Genomic DNA, 6,327 nt, shown 5'->3' with positions numbered 1-6,327 from the left:
TATGTAGTTCAAGTTGGAATTGAACTTGCTATGTAGCCATACCTTAACTTCAGATTCTCCTAATTCCACTTCTCAAGTTCTGTGACTGTAAGTGTGAGCCTCCATGACCAATCAATGCTGAGCTGGAGCTTGAACCCAGGGCCTTGTACATGCTAGGCAAGCCCTCTACCAATTGTGCCACAGTCCAGCCTTTCATCTATGTGTCAATAGCTATGACGGTGATAATCATACTCGCTTTCATTCCAAACTTTTAGGAAGATAATCCAAAGTCATAAAACTTACCTTTGAGAAGTGTGCAATTTAGTGTTTGAGGTATATTCAGTATTGAGCAATGCAATCCAGTAACGTTTAAATCATCCCAAAAAGAAATGTGTTCCCATTAGCAATCAACCCCATTCTCTCATCCCAGATCCTGTCTGACAACGTGTACTTCCTGTCTTTCTCCCTGTTCTGGACATTTCATGGGAAAAAAAAAGAATCACACATCTGGCCTTTGCAGCTGGTTTCACCTGACGTCCTCAGATCCATCGTGTGAATTTGTGCTCATTCACTCTCACCCATGAGCACTGGATGGACACAGCACAGTTTGCTTAAACCTCCCTCCATGGCCAAGTGCTTGAGAATCATGGTCAGCCAGTGGCATCCTCCCTTCCTTCTACTGCTGGGTTCTGGCTTCACTTTCCTATCTAGATGTCAGTGATCCTTCTACTTTATCTTGGGGTTATCCCATGCCATAATGCTTATCTGATCCTCTCCTCCTCCTACCCCCCTCCTCCTGCTCCTCTTCCCCCTCCTCCTGTTCCTCCTGCCCCTCCCTGTCCTCCTTTCCTCCTCCTCCTGTTCCTCCTCCTGTTCCTCTTGCTCCTCCTCTTCTCTTTCTCCCTCCTTCTTCTTTTCAAGGAAGTTTCTATCCTCTGAAGCCTTTTTTCCTGGTCTCTTGCTTTTCCCTCTCCCAATTTAAATGCAACTGAGTTGTCAGAAATTAAGCATCGCTTGCAGGCCCACAGCACTCAGCAGGTAGCTAGAGCAAAAGCTAGCACCAGGGAAATGAGGCAGAGCACAGCGCTAATGTTCATGGACAGAGGGAAAAAAGAAATGTCTTCCCAATTAGAAAACCAGGCTAGACTTGAACGGCATCGTTGCCTACCCAAGTGCCTCTCTCTCCTTCCATATTTGCATACGATTAGGCAAATCTGTTCTATTTAACTGATACACTCACCCCCTCCATCTCCACTACCAAGCGCTCTGGTCAGGGCTGGGAGAAGAGTTTAGGAGCAAGTCATATGTTCATGATGTTCAATCCCCTGAGTCTGATCCCCAGTGTGTCAGTACCTCATACATACTAAGGAGTGAGCGCACACAGGGTGGGTGGGGTCACTCGGCTTATTTATCACGTGGCCTTTCTCTTCCTGCACTTTGCACCGAGACCATGTTGATTATATAGACCCATCTGATTCCTGTCGTAGGTAATGGCCTATACACACAAAACACCATCTATTTCAGTTTATTGCATGTTAAGCTTCCAACGGAAAGCAGCTCATACGCTACATCATTTCTTCCCTAAATCCCTGGAGAAGAGATGATTCACTCCATTTTATCCTAAATTCCTCTCTCTCTACTGTGCTTTCTGGCTTTTCTCCCTTTTTCTGTGTGGTCTACACCAGGGGTTGGCAGCCCACAGACCATAGTTTGGCTTAAAAACTAAGAACTATTTTTCATATTTTTGTGATTGAAAGAGAATTACAAAGAATAATTTTATGACATAAGAAATTCAAGTTTCACTATCCAAATAGTCTTACCAGAATAATAGACACTATTGCTTGCATATTTTCTCTGGCTAATTTCACAGTACAGTAGAATCGAGCCTATTATAAAATAGATTATTTGGCTCACAAAGCACCAGATATTTAATATCTAGGAACAAAAGTTTGCCTGTACTCCTTGACAAGATGCAGGGTTCCCGTTTTTGTTTGTTTTGTTTAAAACGAAGCAGTTTTCAGAAATCAGCCGATAAGCCATTTTGAGACGTATGAGCTAACTATCTTCCTTACTAGCCTTCCAGCGCTGACTTTGCTGACATGCATGACAATAGAAAAGATTAATGAATAAAAATGAAAACATGACCTCTCCCGGGTATTGTTAAGGAGAAGGGTTTTATCATAGATCTGAGGGACGTACATCTGGAGGGGTCTAGACTGGACCAGGCCATGAAAGGGTTGGGGCCGGGGGAGGAGAAGGGAAGAGAAGAGAGGGCTAAGAGATCTAGGGGCCAAGGGGTGAGGACCAGGGGAGCTGAAAGGGCAGGTTTATATAGGAATGTGACGTTGGGGAAGCGAAGCTGGGCTGGAGAGCTGTAAAGAAGGCAGCAGGGTGAGAAGTGCTGGGAGGAGCCACAGGTACTGACTGACCCTTGTCCTGGGTTTCTTTTTGGTCTGACAAAGCCAAGATGACATTTGCAAGTTTTATTAACATCCATTCAATCCCTTTATGCCTTTTTCCCCAAATCTCAGTAGAGACATGAGCTTCCAAGATCAGTAGGAAGCACTCACAGGATTCAAACTTAAAAGGGTCAGATTCGATGGTCTACTTCTTTTTCATGTCATGCACCCCAGTCCTGCTCATCTTCCCGCTCCCTCAGATCTGCCCTTAGCCATTGCAACTTCCCCCCAAAATAAAACACACACACACACACACACACACACACACACACACACACACACACACACACTAAAAACCAAAGCATAGAAAACATCTCATCATGGAAGCTGTCGTGTGTCACACAGTGTATCCATCCCTTTGTCCACACGTCTTCACTTGCAAACGTGAACTGCAATGAATTGCGATGAGTCACTGGGCTGGTTCGAGGTCTCTGGCTTCGGTGACACCGTCAATACTGGATGATCCTCACTGTAGGTTGATATATGTAGGTCTATATGCAGGTAAGGGCTGGCACAATTTAGGTCAAGGCCATGATTGGACAGTAAAAAAAAAAAAAAAAAGAAAAAAAAAAATCCGGGGACAAAGCTTTCGTAAGGCGGGAGAGAAAGGAGGAGATTCAAGATGGAGATGGAGAAGGGTGACCCAGATCCGAGTGGTCTTGGATTGCCAGGGTAGTTATGCATATTTCTTAAGGGATGGATTTCTGTAGGCACATTTATCTTATCTAGGTGGGCAGTTTATATCCTTATCAGTTGGTTGTGAGTTTATTGTGTGGCTGTATTGTGGATTGAGAATTTAACATATGAATCTGATTGCTGGGTTACAGTTTGAGTCATGCAGCCCATGCTGGACTTGTAGGACCCTGGTTTCACTGGGTAGCTAGAACCAAGTGCCATGTGGCCCTCTGGGTGCAGGCGCTAGCGCCGGATAACAGGCTCAGGTATTGTACCCCTAAGTTCCATGCAGCCCCCACAGGTGCTGTCGATAGCACAGGATAAAAAGGTTGGGGCATTTTTTTTTTTTAATATTTACCGCAACGCCCCACCAAGACTCTTCCCAGTTATCATGTTGCGGCCCTGTGACATGGAGGTCCTGCAGCTTTGGGTCAGCAGGACTGGTCCTTTCATTCATACCCCAACTGCTTGCCGATGAGATAGATTTGGAGGTGGACCAACTGAGAGGCTGAGACCTGGCCCTAGGTCAGGCTCACCCACACCCCATGTCCTCACCACCAGGGCCAGCTCTACTGTGTTACCCAGACGAGGTAGAGTGCATCAGGCCCACTCTCTGGAGTGCTGCAACCAGTGAGGGACCGTGCCAGTTCATGGGAACCCAAGGCCAGCTCTCCCAACTGACAGAGGTGATGGGGAAGGAAGGCATCGCTCCTGGCACCCATACTACCTCATAGCAGATGAGTGGTGGTGCCAGCTCACCATTGCTCTTTCTCATTTTAGGGCCTGGCTCACCCACAGCCCCTCAGTCAGGGCCAGTACTACTATGCTGCTCAAGTAAGGTACAGGGCCTAAGAGCTGTAGCCAGTGAGGGGCCGGGCCAGATCACCTACTCTCATGACCTTACAGCTCTCCTGAGCAGTGTGGGCACCCCTCACCACCGCCACCCAGGCTACCTCACGTCAGAGGGGTGTTGGGATCAGTTCTTATCCACAGCCTTGCCACCAGGGCCAGATCCTCTGCGCTGCTCAGAGGAGGTACAGAGCCTGCTACTGCAGCTGGTGAGGAGCAGAGCCAGCTCTCCAGAGCTTATGATGCTGTGGTCAGCTTTCCTGACTGACAGAGTAAAGGATAGGTGTGTGTGATGCCACCCGTGCCTGTGCTACCCTACGGAAGAGAAGGGGCCAGCTCCACTGTGCTGCCTGTGAGGACCAGGGCCAGTTCTGCACAGCCCTCCAGGGCCTACTTCTTGTTCACTGTGCCAGAATGCCTCCCAGGGAGTTGAAGAACATGGTAAAGTCTAATTAGAGCTCTAGGTACTCTTGGAATCCTTGAAAAGACCCTACACCAAGTGCAAAGTAAGATTTAGTGAGACTCTTTCCAAGTTCTAAGCATCACTAAACACAGCTTAGCTAATTCTCATAATTTAGATAATATTCATGAAACTGAAGAAAAGTTACTTGGAATTTCACATATTTAATACACTTGCCAGTGGGTCAATGGTGGAGTGTGAAGATCTGTAGATTAACTCCCCGGAGACGCAAAACTGTACCTTATTTCTCCATATCTGATTCGACCTTGGTAACAAGACCCAATCTTCTGCTCCTAATTACTAATTTCAGGAGCGACTCCACCTCTGCAGTGCTGTGATCACCCAAGGTATTTAGCCTCGTTTGCCGGCACGGAAATACAAACCAAGACCACAAAGTGATGCTACCCACACCATGAAAATGGAGTTCTGCCACACGAGAACCCATTACCACTGGCAGAAGCAGGCTGCACTGTAACTGTTCTAGACAACTGCTACAGTCCAAATCAGCACGCTAGAGCTGGTTCATATTTTTAAGAATCTTGGGAATGAGTTGACACTTCACTAATAGTTTAAATTGGACAGAATGAGAACAACTTGCAAAGATCCTGAGTCAGCACTGACCTCAGTGCCAGCATGCCCCTGGGCACTGCGTGTCCAAGCTCTACATGTACTTGTGTATATACTATGACCTAGCATATGTCCAAGAGAAATGCCTTCATACGAGGCTAGGGAAATGGCTAGTGGGTCAAGGCCATGTTGCTAAGCCCGATGACCTGAATTCAATCCCCAGAGCTCACATGGTCAAAGAAAAGTAACAACTCTTGAGAGTTGTCCTCTATGCACACACACACACACACACACACACACACACACACACACACACGCACGCACATACACACACACAGGCACAAAAATAAGCAAAGTAAAAATGTTACAGAAACGTGTACATCCATTCACTACAAACCACACATAAGAAATGTTCATATAACACTAACTGTAATAGCTTCAACTCAAAAAACTCAAATTTAGAAATAGTTGTGTTCGCTCAGTAAAAGTGTGTGGCAGGCAGAAACACCGCTGCACACCACTACCTAGATGAGTCTCCCACTCCGACTCCGGATTAAACAGTCAAAAAAAAAAAAAAAAAAAAAGACTGTGACATTGCACACACGTCTAGGTGAAACCAGACAAAACCTGTGTGAGAAACAGGACAAGTGGTTACCCATAGGAGGGGCCGGTGCACAGGAAGTCCCTTTAGTTCCATCCAAGGGCTGGCTACATAACAGTTTAAACCAACTGGGAATGGGAAGAAAGATCTAAATGAAAACCAGGAGACTGCAATTTGAAGAGAGACTGTAAGAGCTTTAGGGTCTGGAGATACAGCTCGGTCAGTAAAGTACTTGCCACACAAAAATAAAGAGTGAGTCTGGTTCCCAGCACCCATGTAGAAGCAGGTGTGGCAGGACACACATGCTTAGGGTATTGGGAGTAGGAGATCAGAAACACTCATTGGCCAGCAGGCTAGCCCAGTCGCCAGGTTTAAGGAGAGGAGGTCTCAAACACTGACTTCTGGTACATACACAACTAAAAACCTTTTTAAGCAAAGTTATGTGTGGCCTTGAAAGTTGGGTAGTGTTTAGGCATGACAGCAAACAATGGTGCACAGAAGAGGAAGCATCTGAGGATGCGACAGTGTTGCCGGCATACACGGCCTTGGGCCCTGTCCTCAGCATCCAGAGTAGTGGGGGAAGACTCAGGTCTCAAAACATTAAAAATTTTACTCTGCCAAAAGACATTGCTAGGGAAATGGAAAGGTGCTACATATCAAGGGGAAACTGGAAATCATGTTATCTAACAAGCTCATTGTGTCTAGAATGCATTGCCTTACTGGGAATACTGAGTTAT

This window comes from Rattus norvegicus, chromosome 18 (assembly GCF_036323735.1).
Source record: "Rattus norvegicus strain BN/NHsdMcwi chromosome 18, GRCr8, whole genome shotgun sequence".
Classification (NCBI taxonomy): Eukaryota; Metazoa; Chordata; class Mammalia; order Rodentia; family Muridae; genus Rattus; species Rattus norvegicus.
The sequence above is the reverse complement of the archived record's forward strand: the minus strand, read 5'-3'. Positions refer to the sequence as shown.